Source organism: Meriones unguiculatus, chromosome 1 (assembly GCF_030254825.1).
Source record: "Meriones unguiculatus strain TT.TT164.6M chromosome 1, Bangor_MerUng_6.1, whole genome shotgun sequence".
Lineage (NCBI taxonomy): Eukaryota > Metazoa > Chordata > Mammalia > Rodentia > Muridae > Meriones > Meriones unguiculatus.
The window spans coordinates 34,774,842-34,800,380 of record NC_083349.1 but is presented as its reverse complement, the minus strand read 5'-3'; the positions used below and the strand labels follow the sequence as shown (position 1 = coordinate 34,800,380).

Genomic DNA, 25,539 nt, shown 5'->3' with positions numbered 1-25,539 from the left:
TTAGGTAGAGGAATAAATTTAAGAGAGAGACAGAGAGCCAGGTGCGGTGATGTACACCTGTAATCCCAGCACTCAGGGAGGCAGAGGCAGGTGGATCTTTGTGAGTTCGAGGCCAGCCTGGTCTACAAAGTGAGCCCAGGACAACCAAGGCTACACAGAGAAACCCTGTCTTGAAACACCGATACATACATACATAAATTAATTAAAGTAAAGACAGACAGACAGATGCTGGTGCCTCTGAGCTCTCACAGGAATGAAAGTGAGTGGAGAACCAGAGCTGCTCATGTTGTGACAGAAAGCGAGCGATGTGTAGAATGGCTGTGACCACATCAGCCACTGAAGAGGCAGAGGGCACCTGCAGAACAGTGGGGGCTGTGTGGAAGTGGTGACTGCGTGCTCCGGTGTTTGAAATATTTTTAGGAAACTCATAAAAAAAAGAGCAAAGATAGAAATTCACTTGAAAATGAATTTCCGAATAGCAGCATGGTTATCTGTTGCTTGTACTTATTGCTCAGCTAAGTATTGATTAAGCAGACAAGTGAAAGAAATGAATCATTGATTGGTTTTGTGCTTTGTATCAGAGAGGTAGAATTTACCAGGTGAGAGGGAACTCGGGGGCAGTGGTTCCCGAACATAAGAATACTGATCTGAAATGGTTGCAGAGTGTCTAGATGGAGAGATAACAAAGGATCAGCGTGGCTGTGGTGCTGTCAATTAAAAGAAAATAAAGAAAGGACAGCTAGTTCGATAAACTAATGATTAGAGCCATTCTAGAGTGGTTTTGTTGTTGTTTATTTGAAACAGGGTCTCTGTCTATCCTGGCTGGCCTGGAGCTTGGAGTAATGCCCCTGCTTCTGCCTCTCTGGTGATGGGATTATAGGCACGAGCCACCATATGCCCCATCCCAGAGGCTTTTCATAATCTGCTCCCTATAGCAGTTCTGTTTGATGATAAGATCTAAGGTGTAGCCCAGGTGGGTGGCCAGAGAGAGCACAGCTGAGAGCTGGTGGGTTGGCAGGGACCGATATGTTGAGGCTGAGATACTGGAAAGGGTTATCAGTGTGGATAAGATGGGGATTGGAATGATTTGTGCTGGTATACCCACTGGGCTGATAAACGCAAAGTTTGCCTCACCTATCACTTCTCTCTGGATACACGTAGGCATTATCTCTGCTTTCCACTACTGGTGCTATTATTTGCACTGCAGGTCCTCTGTACCAACTTAAGGGATAAAGACAGACACACAGATGATTGCTTTCAACTCCCAGTGTGTGTGTGTGTGTGTGTGTGTGTGTTTCTTACTTGACTTAAAAACTAAGGATTGCATTGAACACTGAATATAGAAGAACAGTGTACGCAGAGATCATAACACCAGAAATAATAGTTAAAGTTGACTTTTTCTCTTGGTGTTACGACTTTTCCTGGGGAGACATGAACCAATGTCTCTTTACCCCAGGAAGGGCATATGCGACAAACCAAAGGAACTTTTCTATTTAAATCTATTTTATTTGAACTAGAGAGTTCATTGGAGTTACTTAGAGGAGCAGGAGTGTGTGTGTGTGTGTGTGTGTGTGTGTGTGTGTGTTATTTGCAGGAGTATAGACTCAAAGGCAGCTGTGTTGCCAAAACACCCATCCTAGCATGATGACCACTTACTAAAACTGCATCCCTGAAGCTCCCTTACAACTCACAGACTGAGCAGTCCTCCCTCTGACTGCTTACTACTTGTGGAAGGGTTTTGTGAATCGTTTAACTCCATGAGTTTCCTGAGCCTTGTGAGTTTCATCAGTTTCCCGAATCTTATGAGCCACTTCTTCCCCCTCAGGAAGGACTGGTTCATTTTGGAGGCAGTAGCTCTATTAACATTTGGTTTTGAGAGACAGGGTCTCACCGTGGAGTCCAGGATTCCCTGCTTCTCTTTATAGAGTTTAGGCTGACCTCAGACTCCCAGTGATCCTATGTCTGCCTCCCGTGTAGGGGTTACAGGTCAGGTGTATTCTACCACACCCGCTTTCATAGTACTGTGTCATAGAGAATTTACCTCAGCTTGGGTAGTCACATTGCCTGCTTTCCATCCCTGAATTATGCTAGGTAATTATAATTTATTCACAGGTCCCATAGCCTGCCCTTTATGTATATACTTAATGTAGCACAGTGAAGCAGAGTTCTGAACACATTGCTTTATGTATTCTTGTTCCAAGTTTTACTGCCTGTAGGATATGGATTTTAAATTTATTTATAGAGTGTCCTCTTTATAAAATAGGACCATTTCTTTTTCATGTCAGATGGGTAATGCGCTGACATCAAAACAAGGTGTGAGGAGGGAATGTCAAACAATGAAGTGACCAGCCAATCATCGCGCCTTTGAGTCAAAAAAGATCTATGATATGTGACATTTGAAGATTGCTCTATACAATAGGTTAATCTTGTTTGCATTTGTATGTTAATCTGTATGTTAATTTAGAGTTAGAATTACAAAGGAAACATTAAATTCCTAGTGTAATTTTCTGTGCATTATCTGAGTGTTTAATTCTCTCTTGGGAAAATTACATTTTGGATATCATGCCAGCATTGAAATTCAGATTTATTAAAAGCAAGTCTTTCCTTGATTGTTTTCCCAGTGTCCCAATAAGCCAGACTCTCTCTCTTTCTCTTTCTCTTTCTCTTTCTCTTTCTCTTTCTCTTTCTCTTTCTCTCTCTCTCTCTCTCTCTCTCTCTCTCTCTCTCTCTCTCTCTCTTTCACATACACACTCCCCCCTTTCTTTTTCCTGGTGTGTGTGTGTGTGTGTGTGTGTGTGTGTGTGTGTGTGTGTGTGTGAAGGATGAGGGTGGTAACAGCCATCAGTTTCAAATCTCTCTAAAGAAAAACTTAATGGTGGGGGCTGATTTTTTGTTATAATTTTCATACATAAAAGATCTGGTATTTTTCTATACTGCATGCTGTTACAGCTGAGAAAATATAGCATTCCCTTTATATTGATGTTCCCAAGCTTGTGCCTTGTTTTTTTTCTAATTGAAGTTTCTCGACCAAAATAAAGCTTGGTCATGCACACTAGTTAGAATAGAGTGCAGGGAGGGAGATAATCCCCAGAGCCTTTAACACTGCAGGCAGCTATCCATAGAGGCAAAATTAGCGGGGCACTGCTTGCTTAGGCTGGTGTTACTGGAAGGTTTAGGGCCCCTGCTTTGGTACCCGTGCATTACTGTGGAAATTAAGGTCCCCTCTTTGGGATTAGTTTTTATTAATAAAAGAATTTAAAAATGGACTCAGGAGAAGCTCAAAGACATTTTTTATTACAGTTTGGGAGAAAACAGCAGGTCAGGCAAGCTGTAAATCTTGGCAGTTGTAGAGTATGTGTTGAAGGGCATTGTGGGAGAGTATACAGAGGAAGAAGTGAAGAAGCAATTCATGTCTTTTGAGTTAGGCTGGCATGTTCAGTTTCCTGAACACTGAGGTCAGCAAGCAGCCATGTGGTTGGCAGCACATGTATAATGGAAGATAGATAGCTTCAGAGGAAGAGTAAGAAGGCCTGAAGTGCTGTAGAAAACACGCTTAGATGTTGGCCATTATCTGAAAGAAAGACTGAAATGGATAAAAAGTTATGCTTTTGTCAGTAATGACTAAAAAGAGTGGGTGGAATTAACAGAGCTAGCTACATGGCCATTTTCCAGGGCTTTGTCAGTGACTTTTTGTAATCTAAACTACCCAGCCAATTTCTATCTTTTCTCTCTCATCACTCAGACTATTCTATCTGTACTAACTGATAGTGAGTGTTTGTGTGTGTGTGTGTGTGTGTGTGTGTGTGTGTGCACACGTGCCTGCACGTGCTCACTCGTATATACATGTGAGCACATGTGTATGTTGAGGATGGTAGGGGTAGCAACTATAAATTCCAGTGCTTTCTAAGAAAAAAAGAAAGGGTAGACTACTTAGGATTTGTTATAGGAACCTAGAGAGTGCTATGCTAAATGACAAGTCATATTATTCTATTTATGCAAAATTCACATTTACAAATCTGTTGAAGCAGAAGGGAAGAGATGATGAGGAATGCTAATCAAAATGTCTTTTAATTGATTGCTCTGTCCTTTCTCTGGCTTCTGAAAGAGGCTCACATATCCCAGACTGACCTCAGACACAATGTAGGACAACGCTGAATTCCTGATCTTCCTGACTCTACCTTCCAGGTACTGGGATTTACAGTCATTTGGTACTATGTGTAGTGGTTCTTTCCTTTTCAATATCTCTGGACAAAACCAGTGGACAGTGTATGTCTTAGTTAGGGTCTCTGTTGCTGTGATAAAACCAACTGTGGTCAAAAGCAACTTGGGGAGAAAAGAGTTTATTTCATCTTATAGCTGTCAGTTCGCCCTCTGCTACTGAGTGAATAGCAACCTGGAGGCAGGAGCTGAAGCAGAAGCCATGGAGGAACACTGCTTCCTGACCTGCTTCTTATGGCTTGCCCAGCCTGCTTTCTTGTACAACTCAGGACCACCTGTCTGGGGGCTGCACTGTCCACAGTGCGCAGGACACTCCTACATCAATCATTACAAAAAGAAAATGTGCTACAGACTTGCCTATGCGGTAATCTGATGGAGGCGGGTTTTTTTTTTTTTTGTATGTTTGTTTGTTTGTTTTTAATTAAGAATCCCTCTTCCCAGGTATGTCTAGGTTGACCAAAAATACCCAACAAGGACTGTATACTTTGTATGAGTGAATTGTTTGATAGTGCAATGTGTGTGTGTGTGTGTGTGTGTGTGTGTGTGGAATTAATCGGTACCTATTTGTCAGCCATAATCCTGCTACATTTGCTTGTTGTGCTTAGGTTTATATTAGATTGGAAGAAGGCAAACCATAAACCACAGCGATATAAGTAAAATAACTTGTAAGTACTGTTAGAAAGTAAAATGCATTAGTAGATGAAAAAGTGATGTGGAGAGAGTGAACACCTTTGAGACAGAGGCCAGAGAGGCTCCTTTGCTGGAGGAGGAAACAGTGAATCAGGAACCTGAATGTTAGGAATGAGCTATGCGTAAGGCTGTCTGTGGTGGGGTGAGGTCCATGCAGAGCAGGCTACACACACAAAATCCCCAAGGGGAAGGCCATCTGTCGAAGGTGGAATGAACCTAATGAGGAAACTATGGTAGAGCTTGAGATGGCTGTTAATATTTCTTTGTTCTGAAGTCACCAGTACTTCTGGTATCTGGTACATAAAGATAAGTGGCTTCAGCTAGTAATGATTTCTTCCCACTTGTGTTGAAATGCTTGTGCCCTCATCCTTCCTAAGCACGCAGTGCTCCCTGGATGTTCTCCACTCTTCCCTGATCTGTACCTGTCTTTGCAGAACGCTCACCTGACCATGTCTCCTGGAAATTCTGTCATCTCAAATCACTTCTTTATCTGCCCTGGACGATAGCTAAAATCAAGGTATAGGCAAAATTACTGTGAGCTTTTCATCTAATTTATCCCTATTGTGCTTTCTCTTTTGGGATCTAATGCGGTTGAGCTTTAATTCCTTGGTTTCTCTCTCTTGGGGGACCTAATCATTACTGTATTTTATAGCATGCTGCATGTTTTTTTCTCTCCCTAGAAACAGTCATTCTATTAGTTGAATCCTAAAACATTCATAGACATGTGCTATCAGTGCCAGATATGTCTGAACACTAGAGAAAGTTTATCTAAATGTCTATAATTCAGCCAATGAGGAAGGCTGGTCAGTACATAACATGTTTGATAAAGGGGTATGATTAAAAATCAATGATATGGGACTTTTAAACTCAGCCTTCCTGGGAAATAGCCCAACACCTATCTCTTACTATTTCCGACCTTGGCATTGTCCTCAGGGTCATTCTGATTTTTGACTCTCAGCGTTATTTTTGTGACAGTCACTGTACTCAGTATGACAGTATCCACTGTAAGAGCCAAGTCCCAGTTCACCCTGGGAACCAGCTTGCTTCTCCATGGGTATCAATGAGCCCCAAGAGCCTGCTGGCTGTGATAATTGCTCTGAATATGGCACTGGAAGCCTTGTGTCTGCTAGAACAGTGAAAAAGAGCATAGAGCTTTCCCATGAAAGAACAGGCCAGTGGTAAGAAAACAGTTTCAGGTCACAGGGAGAGCCACTGTCTACCCAGAAACAGTGGAATGGAAAAAAAAATAAGCAGAGCCAGCATATCCAAAGGTCCCTGAAGCTCCCTGAAAGACAGCAGTGAGATCTTCTGATGGCCATAGACACAGGGCAGGACCAACCAGGACTGGTCTCTTTGAAGGGCCAAATCTCTGAAGTTAAATCTTCATGAGAGGGAGGATTGGATTGCAGACTCCAGAACAAACAGACATAAATTAGCCCTGTAGCTCAGACCATAAGGAGTGGCTTCTGAAATATCCTGGGAGATAGGAAACAAACTCAGGACAAATAGAACAAACATTCGTTGGGAGTTAACTCCTTTTAATTACAGAAAGAACATTCTCTTGGTTGAGTGACATGGCCAGAAGCCAATCTCTCAACAGAGATGGGTCTCCCCATTTGACCTATCTAGGGCTGTCAGATCCAAGGCTCAAATGACCAGGCCTTCAGGCTCAGGCAGATAGAAGGAAAGATGAGTGATTTTTCTGGGTTCCATGAAAGAGAAATGGGAATGAGTTTTCTCACGGGATGCAAGGTTTAAGAGTTGAGCGATTTCCTCCCCTGACATGATGTATTTCAGTGCAAAGACACTTTCACACATCAATCAGACTTTTGTGAGCCTTATCCTGTCCTTCTGTCTCCTCCTCTCCCAGTGTGAGGTGATGTCTTCCTCCTCTCTTGGTCATTCAGTGTTCAGAAATTCATCTACCCTATTGTGTCCTTCTTTGCACATAGGCTGCCATGTGCATATTCAGTGTCTGAGAGCTGCTGGGCTCAGATCCTGCCTGCTTGCAATGGCTACTTCCATGTCTGACATTATCTGTGGCCTAAAAATCTCCAGCATTTCAACTTATTAAACTTTGCATGCATCTATTGCATGCAGCTATTTGGAATTTGACATGTTCATAATGCATGCAGGTTACCTTTATGTTTTATTTCTATTTGTCATTTTTCCTTTAGAGAGAGAGAGAATACAGTAGTACTGGGAAATGAGTCCAGAGCCTTATGCATCTAAGTGAACATATTATTACTGAGCTCTACTAGTCATTTTTGTATTTTTTATTTTGAGACAGGATCTCGATAAGTAGCCCTGGCTAGCCTTGAACTCCCTCTGTAGCCATGGCAGATCTTGAACTTGTTATCCTCCTGAGGTCTGGTCTAGCCAGTCATTTCTTTAAAGACAGGGACTCTGTCTGGTCCATCTCCAAATGCCACATGACACCTAGAAGGGCCATCGGCCATTCACATAGCCTCAGAAATGTATTCTAAGATGGACGGATGACAAGTCAGGGATCACAGAGGCTGCAGAAGCCATTTGCTGCCCATGGTATAAGAATTTATTGATGTTTGGAGTTAGGTGTGCACAAGTGACTTCAGTGGGCAAGCGGAACATGAACAGAAGTGACACGTGTCCGTTTGCTAACAGTCAGTGGGTGACTCCTGGTGACACTCATCTGTCTGGGTGACTGGCAGACTTCCAGGTGGTAAACGCTTCATTAGTCTGGGTTCTTGAGGACGGATTCACAAGCAGCTAGGGCACAGTGGGCGCACGACACACGCTAGAGATAAACTTGGTGGTTTCAACTGCTTAGTTTCTTAGGTCATTTGTTGCCGCAGTAGAACCTGGGTAGTTAATACAAAAGTCCAATCTTCGTGGTTTTCTTCCTACTCTTAGACACAGCACAGGCAAAGATGTGTGATAAGGAGGGGGAAAAGGATTGGTACAAGGACCTTGCTGTTTTCGAGTATTCTGCGTTAACATGTTTCCTAAATTGGAAAATCAGGAGGCAGGTAAGTAGGTCTTTGTACATATGTGGACACATGATTCCCTTGGTTAGAAGAGATTGGTATTTCCTGAAAAGAGCTTGGAAGACCCTGAAGCCCAGTTGCTCTAACTTGTTTTTTTTTGTCCAGCTTACTCTACAAAGATTTGGAGTGTGAGTTCAAATGTAGCAGTCAATGACTGAAACCTGTTAAAAAAATTTCAGGGCTTTATCCCCCTCTTTGGGAAGACAAACATTTCGTGTGCTATAGGGTACATTTTATTTTTCCCTATCAAATAAAGTAAACATTTCATTAATTTTATATCTTGAAAGATCGTTCTTGTAGTGCCGGCTACTTGAACCGCTATTGCTAGAGGATCCTTAGAGCCTGGGAACTCAAAAGCCACTTGGCGATATAGTGGACACTTCAGTTCAAAAGAAAGCTTATTGGACAGAGGGCAGAGCAGTCTCGCTGCTTGTCCGTAGTTCCTGCTGGTGCTTTCCTGAGACCTCGCTGCGCCGTGAGAGCCGTGACACCCACTGTAGGCTCTCCCGGTTGGAGACCTGGCTTCACAGCCTGCGGGATCTTGCATTCCCTGACTTACGCGATGTATGCAGACACAGTAGGCAACATCTGAGATGTAAAATTCTGTGGCCCGAGTCTCCCACTGCTGAACCGAGTCCAAAGCAGCAGATTTTTGTTCTCTGGCAGGAACCGGCTGGAGCATTGTGCAGGGATTTGCTTTGCCGATTCCCAGTCTGCGAAGAACTGGAGTAACTGAAAATGGGGAGCGTAAGTGCTTCATAATGCGGGAAATCCTCCAAAGGTCACGTGGCTTGATGTCTTAGGCAAGCTAAGCACTGCCAGGCTTAACGCTTCGTTGTTTTTTTAAGTTGAAGTTCTGCACACGGATATGCACAACCCCATACTCTTTTACTACGACAGGCAAAAATCTTAATTGTGTTCAAGTGAAAGCTGAAAAACTAAAGACAGTGCTGAACCCTGAAAGGCCTTTTGGCCACTCTCTAGCCCTTGGAGTGTAGAGGCAATCTTTCGCAGTTGTGCATTGATTTCACTTTGTGTTTTCCAACCCTTTGCTATCATTCTGTCCTTCTACATGCACTGACAGTGTTTTAAAATACCCACACTATACCGAGGGCTGTCTCAAGCAACATGCACCAGCACTGCCCTGCAGTTGGGAACGCTTATATTCCTATGTGCAGGGTATCTTCTTGCTTCAGAATAAATTGCTCACAGCTCCTTGGCTCAAAATCACAATCCCTTTTCTTTTGGGGCCATGGAATTAATTGGTAATTAATTCCTTAGCATTTAGTGGGTCAGTGGGGCCTTTTCTCGTATGTCTAGAGATTGCTACCCTACTGGGAAAATCCTTTTCAAATTTGTTAATGTTTTGTTTGCAGACATCCCATAGGTCAAAGCAAGCCATAGTACTAATCTAAGCTTCAGGAAGTGGAGATATAAGCTTCATCTCCTGGTAAGGGGAGATATGACTGATTGGATCCACATTTTTTCAATGCATCCAGGGAGGCTGCTACAGTTCATTGTTTAGGAAACAAAAGTGTGTGGGATGATGTTAAGTTCTAAGGATGGAAAATAGAGAAAAGAAGCTGGGATGGTTGTACATGCCTGTAGTGTAAGCACTTGAAAAGTGGACGCGAAAGGATCAGGGATTTAAGGCCAGCCTAGGCTACATGAGACTTTGGGATGAAAGGAAGGGAGGGACACGGAGGAGAGAAGGAAAGAAGGAAGGAAGGATGGAAGGAAGGGCCAAACTAATCAGGGAAGGGAGAAAATAAATCAAAAGCAAGTAAAGGGGAGTATCTGGAAAAATTCTTCAGTTGCAAATGGTTGGTTAAAGAAATCTTCATGGAGACGGTGTCTTAGGTCTTCATTACTGTGAGTAAACACCATGATGGGGGCAACCCTTATAAAGGAAAAATGTTTAATTGGGGCTGACTTACCATACAGAGGTTTAGTCTATTATTAACATGGAAGGAAGCATGTGGCATACGGGTAGACAGGTACTGGAGGAGCAACCAGGAATTCTACATCCAGAAAGTCAGGAAGCAGGAAGAGAAAAGTACACTGGACTTGCATTGAGCATTTGAAACCTCAAATCCCACCCCTAATGACACACTTCCTCTAACAAGGCCACACCTACCTTAAGAAGGCCACAAGTCCTAATCCTTACAAACAATGCCACTTAAGATGATCCTGTGGAGAGGGCCTCTGAAAGGCTGTACCCTGCAGGGTACCAAAGCAGATGCGGAGACTTATGGCCAACCTTTGGGCAGAGTGCAGGGAATCCTATGAAAGGAGTGGGAAATAGTAAGAGCTAGGGAGGACAGGAGCTCCACAAGGAGAGCAACAGAACCAAAAAATCTGGGCACAAGGATCTTCTCTGAGACTGATATCCAACCAAGGACCATTCATGGAGATAACCTAGAACCCCTGCACAGATGGCAGTTCAGTGTCCAAGTGGGTTCCATAGTAATGGGAAGAGGGACTGTCTCTGACATGAACTGATTGGCTTGCTCAGGGGGAGGTGATCAAAGGGGGAACAGCCTTGCCAGGACACAGAGGAAGACTATGCAGCCATTCCTGATGAGACCTGATAGACTGGATCAGAAGGAAGGGGAGGAAGACCTTCCCTATCAGTGGACTGGGGAAGGGGCATGAATGGAGAAGGGGGAGGGAGAGTGGGATTGGGAGGGGAGGAGGGAGGGATCTACAGGTGGGGATATAAAGTGAATAAATTGTAATTAGTAAAAATTAAAATTAAAATTAGAAAAAGATGATCCAATGGGAACCACTTGTATTCAAACGACCACAGAAGGTGAGTAAAGAAAGATCCAAACAAGACAAGGGTAAGGCATAAGACTTGCATGTACCTGAAACAAAGGTCATGGGTGGAGTCGTTTTAGAGGAATATGGAGACTCCTAGAGATCCTGAGTGAGCACAGGTGTGGCTGCAGATGATGCCAAAGGCTATCTGGGAGGTAGGGCACATCCGTCTTCTAAGTGCTGTTTCTCCCATTTTAGCACATTTCAGTTACGCTCAGATATTCAGTTCTGATTCAGTAGATCTGAGATGTGCTCAGAGATTAGTATTTCCAAAATGCTCTCAGCTCTAACGCTGTTGCTGGTGGGAGTGGTCTTGGTTTTCCCTGAGTGAGAAGAGCGGTCCTTAGGTCCTTGTTCAGAATATTTAAACACTGACAGAATATAAGGGATTGACATTCTCACACATTAGTGTGAAGAACATTGAATTTTGTTTGTGAAAGCTCCCACCCCTAGGCCCTTTGCACCTGGTCCTTGCTCCAATGCTCCAGTCACTGTCAGTCTTAGTTTTGCGTTTCATATCCTTGGTTGCTTCAAAGATGCTTTCTGAGCTGGGCTTGGTGGGCTTTCCCTGCAGCAGCCCATTTTATCTGTGGATTTGCTTTCTAATTTTTCAGTTATACCCTGGTCAACCTTGGCCTAAGTATATTAATTCCAGCTGTAAAAAAAAAAAATCATGAATTTAAAGAACTTATTATAGTATGTTAAGTATTCCATTTTATTATTATTAACTTTAAAAATATCTTTTTGTCCCTAATTTGTAAGCCAAACTTTATTGTACGTTGTATTATGGGACAGTATTGTATATAGAGTTAGGCAATCTGTTCCTTCAGACATTTACCAGGGGTCTTTGGATTACTGCAGTGGGCAGAGGAGCATTATTCATAACTCATGCTCAGAAACAGGGTGCTACTCCCCCTTTCCCTCCATCCACTTTGGTCCCTTTTCTTACCATTCAAACCCATGAATCATGAGCTGATTTTCAACTCTGTTACATTTTGTGTTGAGATAATTACAATCATTTGTATTTGACATGGAGAAGACCTGCAAATAGAATATCAGCAGTAAGTACCTGGTGACATTTTTTTGTCACATATTTATACTTTCCTGTTATCGGTTCTCAGTGGCCCCATCCATACACTAACTCGCCAAGAAATATGCAGGATATAGGACCTGGAAACAGCCTGGAAAATCAGTTGCCCCCAGGTTACATATTTCTGTTATGCCCCAATGAGCATACAGATGGTTGTGTGTCCTGGCTGGATGAGAACATAGTGTGCAATTTGAGAATTTTATTCTCGTGCCTCTCAGCAGGGAATAGTCTACAGTGTGCATCTGAGATTGGGGCTCCATCTTTACCTCTTTAAAAATGTCTTTTCTTCATTACACGGTGGGGGGGCATGGCTAGGTGTCATCTCTATAGCATGGTTATTTTTGGTGTTACATTTAAGCATTAGGTTTTAATTTTGTGACATAACAGGAGCCTTAAAATAGTAGAAGTCTGAACCTCTCATGACTCTTTCCCAAGCCCCCTGACTCCTAGGAGAAAGTGTCCTTCCCGTTTAAATGTAATTTGCATATGTAGACCTTATTTAAGAATCCTCAAGTGTTGCTTGTTTTTCTGAGGCAGTGTTTCTTCTTTACTGGAGCTGACTTAGGATTCACTCTGTACCCGAGGCTTTCAGACCCTGTCAGTTCTCCTTCAGTCTTCTGTGTGTTTGGATTATAGGTGTGGGTTCCTGTATGTTATTAAATGACTTTTTAAGAAAATATTATAATTAAAGTAGTAGAAGAGTAGTAAGTAATTAGAGTTGCAAAATATTCTTAGCAAACTGCGTCAGAGTTGACTGTGTTATCATGTACCAGAAAGGATCATGTGCAACACTGACTTGTAATATATTTAAACTAATTATTAACTCAACTAGACTTGAATGTTATCATAAGGGCTCTGAGATGTGACTGTGACCAAGTTCCATAAAATTTATTGCTTCAATATTGCTGGAGGCAGTGATTCCAATAAGGCATTGCCTTTGCCCCCAAACCAGCACACAATAGATATGGTTATTATGTACTATTGGGAAGAAATTGTGTGTGTGTGTTTAATAATGACCCATTTGTCTTGAAATAAATGCTCCTTCCAGTAGTCTGTAACTTTGGAAGAGTCCTGGTATTATTCTCCTAAAATATAAATGCACCCAGGTGGTTAGACTCTTCCGGGTTTTTTAAGAGTTGAGCGTAGTAATATCACTTAGACCAATGCTTCTCGAAATGTAGCATCCCTTTAATGCAGCTCCTTATGTTGTGGTGACCGCCCAACATAAAGTTATTTTTGTTGCTACTTTATAACTATAATTTTGCTACTGTTATGAACTGTAATGTAAATATTTTTGGAGACAGAGGTTTGCCAAAGGGGTCATGACCCACAGGTTGAGAAACACTAACATAGACCCTTATTATAAAATGTAAGACTGGAACCTCAAAAAGAGGTATAGATGGTTCACTGCCTGGGCCTTTGGCATACTCGAGTTCTAGCACAATCTAAGTGCTGACTACCACTTAGAATGTTGCCCTGCAATCCCAGTGCATAGGGGAGGGACAGGAAAATCAGAAGTGCTGAGACATCCTCAGCTGTGTGGTAAGTTTGATGCTGCCTGGCCTACTGTCCTAAAGCACTACAAAAATCAAACAACAGCAGAAACAACAAACCCCAACGAATCATGAAGAAAAATGTTGAGAAGCTTCTTTGAGCCTTTGTTGGATGCATACTTACATTCTGATGAAATGGCTCAGCAAGCAAAAAGCACTCACCAGACAAGCCTGCTGACCTAATTCGAAGCCTAGAACTCCGGGTGGAAGGAGAGAACCAACTTCTGAAAGACTGTCCTGTGACCTCCACATGCAAACTCACACACATCACAGGCACACAACAATAAATAAATAAATAAATAAATAAATAAATGATCCACAGTGAGATCATATACATCACAGACACACAGTGAGAATCACTTAATAAAAACAATATTTTTAAAGAATCCCTGCTATTGACTTCTGTAGTTTTAATGGCTCTATTTGCTTAGGAGGTTTGGATGTGCTAGGTGTGAGGAGTTGTACTGAGGGTTTGCATTGTAGGTCAGAGGCACTTGAGCAAGCGACATATCATTTTGGAGGCAGTAGTGCCTCCTAGGCCTGTGAAAATATAACTTTTCTATCCCATTCATTTGATTACTAAAATCCCGATCATTTTTCCTGACTTTGGTACAGGGACATGGTTAAAGAAAAGTTTACAACTCTTCCCTGGAAACTATGTAGTAATAGGCTGAGGAACTGATCAAATGCTTACAGGCATGCCTATCTTCCTTGGTCCGTTCGACCTTTTTCCTGGGAAAAGCAGAAGACTCATTTTGGTGGAGGCAGACGTCATCTTTACTTTGTGTGTAAGAATATGTCTGTGCTGTCATGAGGCGCTTTTACTTGTGACTTCAGACTTAAGGTCCACACATTCAAAGACCTGAGCTGGGGTCATGTGGTTTGTGAAATGGCTAGGAAGGATATGGAGCTGCATCCATCATGGCAACCAGTATACGTTCTGTCTTTAGGTCTGTAATGCAGCCCCTAAAATAACAGGATAGAGACCGAGACGTCAACATGGCTAATGTAGTCACTGTAGAAATTTTGTTTAACGTGGTACGTTTGCAACGGGAGTAAGTGCTTGTAGCTGCAGGAACCAGTCTCCACCCCAGGTCTTTATCGCTGTAGTTTATTGGGGCTTTAAATTTGTTTCACAATTTAGTTACAGAACTTTGGCATGTTACAGCTGAGGGTGGAAGTTATGTTCTTCCTTTAAATTCTTTGCATCTATGCTGGACATGCAATTTGGCAATATCCAGTGTTTTGAACATTAACACAGTTCATGGATTTATCTCTAGTCCAATGAAAGCCTCATCTCTATGGAGGTCTAATGTCTATGAACTTAGTTTTTCTCCATTTATCTAGATACGAGGTATTTGTCTAGATAAGCATGTGTCTTCAGTTAACTGCAAAAATGTGTAAACATTGCAGTGATTCTTTTGGTAAAACATTGTATTGAGTTTATCTTTTATGTCAACAGTAAGTACTTAGGAATGATAAAGAGAGATACTTAACTCAATCTACAGGGCCAAACATCACTTCTGACTTTCTTGTATATGGATACAAACATTTACTTAGTGGCATAATGGTCATTTAGGGTCTCTTTTTATATATTTAACATATATTCATGACCAAGCAAGCTGCTGAGATAAAAGGTCAAATGGATTTTTATGTTAAGAAAATAATAAATAAGTAAATATTTGGGCACTTGATTTAGGAATAGGGATTGCTGAAATAAGATAACACTCCTGAAATTAATCAGGTTGAAACTGAACCTTCAGTAAAAGTGGAATATGCCTCAAAACACAAGCTACAGTATTCTTTATGTTTTGCTTAAACGAGTGAAAACAGCACCAAATGTGGTGTCAGAAACATTTTGTTGCTATCAGTTGCTCCTATTGTAAATGCAGGTCAGTGAGCAAATGTAGAGAGAGTCAGTTCTATTGTGTGGGAAGTAGAGGCACTAATCCTTTTCCTGTCTCTCTCCACTCACTGACTGGGCGGGTAAGTTTGTGTAAGGCAACCGCTGGATCTAGGCTGTGACGTGGATGCTGCCAGCTCACCAGTGTCCTCAAGCTCAGGAAGACACAGAGCTAGAGCAGGGAAAGCAGCCTACAAAGGCCACTTGGGAGATCAGAAAGGACTTTGAATTCTGAGGAAATGAGTTTTGAAGCAAGGTCTAAAATCTGAAAAGGAAATGAGAGACTGAGTTCCAGGGAATGCCTGGTGGATGGAACAGGAAGAAGATGAGCCCAAAGGCTGAGGAGGAGCCAGTGGGGCTGAATGTCAGAGAAAGTGAAGGTGTTATGAGGTGATGCTCTGAAGCCAGATGGGAGGAGAATTGGTAGCCTTTCCTGAGCCAAACAAGTAAAGGCAATTTTGGTAATTTCATAAAAACAGCAAGCAAGTTTTATGAAGTGGTATGATATCACCTTTAAAGAATCACTGTATATTGTAATTGTTTAATTTTTCTTTAGTGCTGGGGATAGAGTGCAGGACCTTTACATGTTAAAAGTGTACGCTAGTACTGAGTGGAGTCCCCAGCCACCTGACACCATCTTAATATAAAACAAGTGTGAAAGAGCATCTGAAAGATGGGCAGTTCATAGCGCTGTTATGAAAGAATAGTCAGAAATAACAAACATGGCCCGATGTGTTATTTGTCCTGTTGATGGGGTGATAAATTATTTTATCGTCTTGAAACATGGTCGCACTATGTAGCTGTGGTTGGGTTTGAACTGATGCTATTTTCCTCCCTTTCCAGTTCTAATAAGGTAATAGGCCTTATCTACTATGCTTGGCTTAGTGGTAGAAATTTCTAAAGTGACCACTTGTAAATGGTGCTGGAACAAATGATGAGAAAACACCTGACATTTTAAAGAATTTGGAAGAGCAAGTGTGCACAGAGCTGATATCTCTTGCTAATATTATACCTATACAGATGTTTTTAAATTTATTATTTTATTAATTACATTTGATTCACTTTGTATCCCAGCTGTAGCCCCCTCCATCACCCCTTCCCAATCTTACCCTTCCTCCCTCATCTCCTATCGTGCTCCTCCCCAAGTTCACTGATAGGGGAGGTCCTCCTCCCCTTTCCTCTAACGCTAGCCTACCAGGTCTCATCAGGAGTGGTTACATTGTCTTCTTCTGTGGCCTGGCAAGGCTGATCCCCCCTTAGCGGGAGGTGATCAAAGAGCCAGCCACTGAGTTCATGTCAGAGACAGTCCCTGTTCCCATTACTATGGAACCCACTTGGAGACTGAGCTGCCATGGGCTACGTCTGTACAGGGGTTCTAGGTTATCTCCATGAATGGTCCTTGCTTGGAGTATCAGTCTCAGAAAAGGCCCCTGTGCCCAGATTTTTCAGTTCTGCTGCTCTCCTTGTGGAGCTCTAGTCCCCTCCAGGTCTTTCTATCTCCCCCTTCCTTCATAAGATTTTTAAAGCCCATATTTCCCGGAAAATCATGGGAAATAGCATCCGGTGGACTCTCTTCAGCGATCACAAGAGTAGATTTATTGTTCACCTGTGTGGAATTAATTTATTGTTCACCTGTGTGGCTACTATAAGTAGATAGCCTTATTGAAACAGGGTTCCAAGGAGACATTGATAATTTAATGCAGATAAAGCCTCAGGCTTGATGAACTCTTATTGGATCTGATGGAAAACATTTTTCTGTGAAAAGTTGCCCCATAAGATATGAAAACATTTTACTTGAAAGAGGAAGGAAAGAATGTTCTAAGTTTTATAGTTTGAGGCATTTGTCTAAAATATAAAATTGGGAAGTGGAAGCTACAGTACAGTTTTTATGGTGGGTCCAAAGGTCATGGAAAGGCAACCTCAGCCTTTAATACTCACAGTGAGGAGTGCGTGCATTGCCTGGGTGTTTCCAGCTCGAACCCTTCTCCTGCTCTCGTGTTGATCCAGTGAACAGAATTTTCATCAAGAAAACTGTCAACAGATATGCCTTATGGTACTGTAAACATTAGTAATGTTTTCAGTTATCTCCTAGAGTTAAACTTGGATACAACTCACCCTAAAACTGAACTTAATTTTAAATGTAGATTGGGGTGGTGATATTGCAAGTGAGTAAAACCAACTAGTGAGGTGGCTCAGTGTGTAAACTGCTGTACACGCGAGGACCTGAACTTGCAATCTCTAGCTCCCACAGAGAGCAGTGGTGACTCAAGTGTACCCCCAACAAGAAGGGAAGGGGAGACTGGGGCATCTCTGAACGCTTTCCCGCTTGCTAGCTGACATGAACAGTGGGGAATAAGAAGAGATTTAGCCTCAAACGAGGTACAAAGGTGAGGACCAAGATTGTTCTCTTACGTCCGTACATATGCCAGGACATATTTTTATCCACACTCATCCACAAAAACATAAATAATCACATACATGTACATACTGAATACACACTAATTTTTGTAAAGGTAGGAATGGGCAAATGTGGGCACATTTATACGTTTGTCAAGAGCTCAGATGTATGCTTGTGACGTAGACAACGCTGCCTGCCTTCTGTTAATGAATGTTGCACTGTCCCTCAGTCCTGCTGGCATGTCCTCATCCCTTGACCTGAGTTGCCTGAGATAGCAGTGACTAGATTCTGGTTCACATAGACATGGGGTCCGTGTGTACATTTCTGCCAAGCTCGTGGCTGTCAGTGCTGCTGGCGTGGTGCCATGGGCTCCAACACTGCCCTGACTTATAGACTTTCCCCTTGTTTTCAAGGCAATTAAGTTAGGCAGACAGTTAATGGGTCTTTGGAGTCTTCTCATTTTTTTTTCTTTTTTCTTTTCTCCCAGAATTACCCAGCCATTTTATTTTATTTTATTTTATTTTATTTTATTTTATTTTATTATTTTTCAGTTCTCATCATGTTGCGTAATCAGTCGCATTTTTGCTGTGAGAGGAGAGCAGTATTTTACTGAGAGTTGTTGAAATATTTCCTCCGCTATGCGAAAAGGGGGGCATTACATGCTGTGCATGATTCTCAGGGCTGTTGTTCGAATGCTGAAGAGCTGATGCTGAAGAGGCTCCGGTGGCTGCGGGGAAGCTTTTCAACGGAATAAAGCTGATTTGATGATACCATGAAATCTGAGCAAACAACTCCACTCTTCGCTTTTGCATCTGCATCATGGTGTCATAAGTGGGGGTTTTCCCCATAGACCATCTGTAAAAATATCAAATTTACTGAAGGATCATTTGCATGGAGTACTATTGCATAACGTGATGAGTCTCGACAATTGCCTATAGTGGTGTGACCATCTCCCAGATAAAGACAGAGAAAAGTAGCTTGGAAATTTCCCCAGTGCTGCTTTGCAGTCGACCTCTTGTCTTAGAGCCTCTGTTAACCTGTTTTCTGGTCTGTTTTACCTTTCAAAGGATACTTGTATGATAGGATGACCATCTTTGTTTTCACCCATGTCCTTAGGGCTAGTGACTCCCTCCCCAGTGTAGGCCATAGAAATTAGAATTTCTCTTCTCAAAGGCAGAGCATAATCTTCCCTGCACTTTGAGCTGGCAATAAGGAAACAATACAGCCCAGGCTGATAGTAAGACTCTGTTTTAAAACAGGTCTGTCCCAGGGAGGAATAAGTGTTGCAGAGAATCCGTGTAGAGACTGACCAGAAGGACCTCTAGGTTTCCGCTTTTTACCTGTCAGAATTTGATTATACCCGCTTTGTCCCATCATGTGTCTACATGGTTGTCCAGGCTTCAGTCATGATCATGCAACAAAATCTCCATAAAACACAACAGGACAGGTTTCACAGAGCTTCCAGACAGTGGAGTACATGCAGGTTCCTAGTAGATGGGACTCCCACAGAGCATAGGTGCTCCATGAGTCTTCCTCATAGCTCCACCTTGCATCTCTCCATCTATATACCTCATAATAAACTCAGATTCCATGAATTGTGGGAGCTGCTGTAGCAGATTAATAGGTGCTGAGGAGGAAGTTGTGGAAACCCAGTAGGTCTTGTGACTGGTACCTGAAGTTGGGACAGGGAAGCCTCTGGGGGCCAAACTCTGATTCTTCTGGGTCTTACACTACCTGAAGGTCAATATTTCCAAACTACAACTTAATCAGGGGTTCCTCAAAAATCTGGTGTGTGCTGCAGAATTGCTTGCTTAATTGCTGGTGGGTAAGCGTCCCACACATGTTGAGCTGCAGAGGTCTGTGTGATGAATGTGAGAGTAGAGGAGGAATGAGTGTTCTGCTTTTAATTTGTTTCTTAATTATACAGAAGAATAGGTTCATTATGTCCTTTTTCATAAACAATTTGTATTCACTGTCCCCCCCTTTCCATGTTTTCCCCACCCACTGCTCTTTGTTGTGCCCTTGTATCTCCAGCAATTCCTTCTGTTTTTATGTCACGTGTGTTCTGTTCACCTTCTCCCACTTTCTTAAAACCCATCCCCCCAGATTTGTAGTCCCCTGTTATACTGGTTGGTTTTATGTCAGCTTGACACAAGCTGTAATCATCAGAGAGAAGGAAGCCTTCATTGAAAAAAAAATGCTTTCATAATATTAGTCTGTAGGCAGGCATGTAGGGCACTTTCTCAATTAGTAATTGATGGGAGAGCACCCAGTTCATTATGGGTATGGCCGTGCTGGGCTGCTGGTTCTGGGTTCTATAAGAAAGCATATGATCAAGACATGATGAGTGAGCCAGTAAGGAGCACCCTTCCATGACCTTTGCATCAGCTCCTGCCTCCAGGTTCCTGCCCTACCTGAGTTCCTGCCCTCGATGCTTTTGATGCTGAAATGTTATTTGGAACTTTAAGTGAAATAAATCCTTTCTTCCCAAGTTGCTTTTCTTCCCCAAGTTGCTTTTGGTTATAGTGTTTTATCACATCAGTAGTAACCCTAATTAAGATGCCTTACTGTTTCATGACTTCTATCTACACTCACATATACATATTCATACTTGTAAAATTTAAAAGCTAGGATCTAAATAAGGGAGTGAAGACATTGTATTGGTTTTTCTAGTCTGTGCTTCTTCATTCAATAATTTCCAGATCCATTTTCTGTTAACATTTATCATTTTATTTTTTATGGTGAAGTAAATATACACAATATTTCTATTGTGTATATGTACAGTATTTTCATTATTCATTCATTTGCTGATGGACATGTAGGCTGACAATTTCCACACTCTTGTAAATATGATATCAATAAACACAGTTATCTGAGGATCTCTCTAGTAAGAGTTAGAGTGCTTTGGATATATGCCCAGATTCAATGCAACCTCCGTTAAAATTCCAGTAACATTCTTTGCAGAACTATAAAAACCAGTCCTTGCATTTGCAAAAGACCGTGAATAGCCAAAGCAATTCTAAGCAGAAAAACACACGGCTGGAACTATCAAAGTACTTCACCTCAAATCATATTACAGAGCCATAGTGACAAAGACACTATGATACAGGCACACAAATAGATATGTAGGCCAGTGGAACACAGCAAAGTGCCTAGAAATAAACTCACATAGCTATGGCTACATATTTGATAAATACTCCAAAACATGCACTAAAAGAAAAATGTGTAATAATAAACTGGCAAAACTGGATATTCATGTGCAGAAGAAAGAAATTAGATGCACATCTCTCATTTGAACAAAGATGAATTCAAAATGGATCAGAGACCTTAAGTGAAAATCTGATATTTTGAAATTACGAAAGGAAAACATGCCTTTTATTCAGTCATGCCAGCAGAATAAGGCAGCGCACAGTCCTGTGCGAGTTTGGCTTCTTTTGCATCTCAGATTCACTCCTCATGAGCCATAGAGAATGACTTCTCTTCACTGACCAGTAGTGTTCATTGTATGGAGGCAGCAGTTTGTTTATTTACCAGTCACGAAGGCATGAGGTTATGTACAGATTTTTGTGATTATGGCTGAAATTGTTACAATTTTCGTGTACAATGTTTTGAATGACTATGAGGCTTTCAATTTCTTTTTCTGGGGCAGTATTTAGAAGAGATTTCTAGGGCTTACGCAATAAGCGAAGATTTGATTTCATGAAAGCTGACTTGAAGTTTTCACTTTTGTCAGTAGCAGTGCCCGCTCCCTTCACATCCTCACAATTACCTGCTGCTGCCATTTAACGTCACCTTTTGGTCTGTTCTAATAGTTCTGTGCCTGTGGCATCTTTAATTGGTGCTCCTAATTAAAGTGCTGGGCCCCAGGAGTTGTGCTAATAGGAGCTTCTCAGTGACCAAAGCACTAACTCCCATCCACTCCCACTACTGCACCTGTGCCGATGCTCTCTGCCCAGGTCCTGGCCTCGTCCAGGCAGTCACCCTGCACAAGCACTGATGCTGCCTGTTCTCAGGAAGGATCCAGGTGAGCACAGGCAAGGCCTCTCTGTTAACAGAAAGGGACTTCTCCTGATAGGTTAATTAAGAAGAGGTGGCAGGGTGCTGAAAGGTCATCAGCTGTCCAGGCTGAGCCTCATCTTGCAGTCTGTCATATTTGGAATGTTCTCAGATATTGCCCTCCCAGTCTTCCCTTTTATGGAGAAGATGTTTTATTTGTGGTTGCAGTTGGCCAGTGAGAAAGCCCAGTGGGCAAAAGCATTTGCCATGCAAGCCTGCCAACCCGAGCTCCAGCCCCAGAACTTACATACAGCTAGTGAGAGGCTGTTCTCCCCTTCTACCATGTGGGGACTAGGGGATAAACCCAAGCTTGTGAGAGTCTGTTCTCCTCTTCCATCCTGGGCTCTTGTGGTGGTTAAACTCATGGTATCAGGCCTTACAGCAAGTGCCTTCACCTGCTGAGCCACCTCATGGGCCTGCTAGAATATATTTCCAAGACATCTGTCCTTAATTCAGACTGTTCAAGTCCGGAGAGTTTACCTTAGTGTAAGTCCACAAATAATAATAATGGGTAGTCAGAGCTGACAAATGTACCATCCCAGAGGCTAATTCTAGCAGTAGTTCCTCCTGTCAAACTATACTCTTTCTGTTTGTTTTCTGGTGTATGTGTTTCCAATTTCTGGCGTGATCATTAATGGCAGGATAGACCCAATATGGACTGTGTGCTGATCTCTTCTAGCTCCTCTGTCCTCTCTCTCTTTCTCTCCCCACCATCTTTTTCCCCCTTTCCCTCTCTCCCTCTCTCTTTCTGTGTGTGTGTGAAAGTCTGAGTTTATGTTTCCTTGGAGGTCAGAAGACTGTGTCCAATCCCGTGGAGGTGGAGTTGTAGGTGGTTGGGAGTCACTTGGTTTGGGTGCTGAGAACCAGACCCAGGTACCCCATAAAAGTAGTAAGCTCCCTTAACCATCAAGCCATCCCCGCACCCCCTAGAAATACACTTAAATTATGAAAAAAAGCTGACTAAATATAGTATTATTAAATGACCTTTTTGGAAGAATGTAGTTCAGTGAGTTTTTTTTTTTTTTTATATGAAGGCCACAGTTATTCATTTTAGAGAAAGCCATATTGCAGAAAATGAATGAGAGGTCATTGCCAGGTCATTCCTAAATAAGTGTTACAAATATATTGGAAGTTTAACATTGAACTCTTCTTTTTCGGCGAACAAGTATGAAAATTTATTTGAGCTGTCTTGGGTGAAATATTCTGATTTGGTAGTGAAGCCGTACATTTCAGACTTGGAGCTGACGCAGTGGAGTTGATGGAAGGCTGTCAAAGATCTCTTCACACTGGCAGGGCTTCTGCATGGTTCCCTCAGTCTGTGGTGTCTTGGGATCTGTGCTTGGCCTGTGGTAACACTCAATAAATAAATGAATGTCTAGACAGGCTATAATAGTGTGGAATATAGAAAGTGAAACACAGCATGCCAAACAAATACAAATTTCTATCATTTACCTCTAGGAAATTAAAATATAGAATGGTGGAGAACCAAGTTTGAAAGGATTTTTGTGGACTATTCTGTCTGCTTTGCTAAAAATACTCAGTTTTAAGCCATTTTTGCCAGCAGTGTTAGCCAAGGGAGGTTATGGTGTCATTGACTCCATCTTGGCACCACAGGGCTAGAAAAAGTTGGCATGTGTTCTGTTCTAGGCTCCAAGCTTTCTGCAGAGACATCCCAGATGTTGGCTTTTCTGGGGGAAGCAACCTGCAAAGGATTTGTTACACAGACAAAATGTAGAAACTTAAATGCTCATCCAGGAACAGGAAAGGTCTAGTGAGCTGTGCTGACTATCTGGCTGAAGAGAGACATGCTCTGTGGGTCTTGCTATAGGCTTGAGCCAGTGGATTTGTCTTGTTTCCTGGGGATAACGTTCTAAAAATTAGTCTTCCCCGAAAAAGACAGTATTTTGTAGGTTATGAAGAGTGGGCTCCTGTGTGTAGGATGGAAAATTAGACCAGACATCTGTTGCGTTGCTTACTTTTGGTCAATTTGACACAAGCTGGAGTCATGTGGGGAGAAGAAACCTCAGCTGAAAAACTGTCTCATCAGGTTGGCCTGTGGGCATGCTGTAGAGCATTTTCCTAATTAGTGATTGGTATGGGAGGGCCTGTGCATTCTGGATGCTATCATCATCTCTGCCATCATCTTGGGTTGTCTGACAGGTAGCTGAGTGAGCCATGAAAAGCATGCCAGTAAGCAGTCTTCCCCCCATGTTCTCTGCTTTGTTTAATTCCAGACTGCAGGTTCCTCAAGTTCCTGTTCTGACTTCCCTCAGTGACAGAATGTGACCGGGAGTCATAAGGTGAAATAAACCATTTCCTGATTTTGGTCATATCGTAGAAGTATAAAGCAAACTAGACCCCTAAGTTGGGACCTTCCTAGCTCCAAGATTGTGTGTTTTGTATTGGGGTAAATCACATGTCTTTGGGGTCTAGCTTGAACTCGGGAAAACTTGGTGTTCCTTCTGCTTGCTTTGGTTTCCTTGGTGAGAATTGTTATGTGTTTCTTGTGTGTACAGGATTGTAGCCTTGCTGTTTGTAATTTCTAGCTGCTTTCAAGATGGAGTAGGATGACTTAGGTTCTTCATATGGGTAGCTTGGGGATGAAATAATGAAACCTCATGCTGGTCAGGGTAAAAGGAGCTGGGATGGAACGGGTGTGCCTGAGGAGACGCATGCAGCTTTCTAAAACGACGTGGATTAGAGTGCTAGGACTTGGCCTGGAGCTTGGTAGTGTGCTTGCCTAGCATGCACAAAGCTCCAGTACCTCATAAACTGGGCTTGGTAGTGCCCACTGTAACCCCAACTCCTGGGGGTTGGAGGCAAGAAGTTCAAGGCCATCCTTTGGGTATGTAAGGAGTTTTTGCTCAATCTGGGTTACATGAGACCCTTCATTAAAAAATGAAACAAAACAAAACCCAAAGAACAAGGTGATATGACTAGAAAGTACTTAGATTTTTTTAAAAGTCCTGTTGACCTGGTATTCGAGTCCTTTTCAAACTTTGGGCATGTTGCTTAATCTTTCTTTGGCTTAAGCTTGTTTTTATTCTCCATAACATTAGAACTGTTCTCTCCCTTTGCTGGGCTCTGGAGAAGGAGAAGGTAGATACAGTCAGGAAAACCTGCAGTAACTAACAGCTGTCCTAGCATCTCTTATTGTGTGATGGTTTTGCATCATTTACATGAGCTGCTCTGTAGCTCATTTGGCAGAGCACTTGCCTCCCATGCAGGAAGCCTTGGGTTTGATTCCCAGCACCACATAATCCCAGCAGGCAGGAAGATCAGAAATCCAGTGTCATCCTCAAGATACATAGAAAGTTTGGGACCAGCCTGAACTAGGGAAAACAAAAAGGCATTTACTAGCTCTGTTACTCTGAGAAAGGTACTTTACTTTGGGATTCTGTTTGTTTAGAGATAAAACAAGATAATGCTAAAGTTCAGAGCAGACACCTGACCATCATTTGCCCATAATTATATTGTCACAGCTATTTGGAAATTGATAACTGAATACCCAGAGAGTCCTTAAAGTTATGAAGAACAAAAAGGATGGCATGTGTATAAGCTATCTACTTTGGCTACTTTGCTGCATATGGGATTCAAGAGGATCCACCTCAGCTTTACATTAGCTTTCTGTTATTGCTATAACAAGTTGCCACAACTTAGTGAGTTTGAACCGTAAAACATTATTATCATATTGCAGGACAACCTCCATCAGGTGTCGTGGGACATGCGTCCCTTCTAGAGGTTTCACATGGTACCTCCCTTCCATGCCTTTCTACCTTCCCAGG

At 42.3% G+C, this 25,539-nt stretch overlaps 1 protein-coding gene and 1 non-coding gene across 4 annotated transcripts in view; one reads left to right on the top strand and one right to left on the bottom strand.

Moving 5' to 3' along the window:
* Positions 1-25,539, top strand: part of Pcsk5 (proprotein convertase subtilisin/kexin type 5) — a 424,706-nt gene that overhangs the window by 10,152 nt on the left and 389,015 nt on the right. The gene's annotated exons all lie outside the window — the stretch shown is intronic.
* Positions 2,280-2,380, bottom strand: LOC132652056 (small nucleolar RNA U13). Its single transcript, XR_009589549.1, has one exon. It is a non-coding gene; the product is annotated as a small nucleolar RNA U13 (small nucleolar RNA).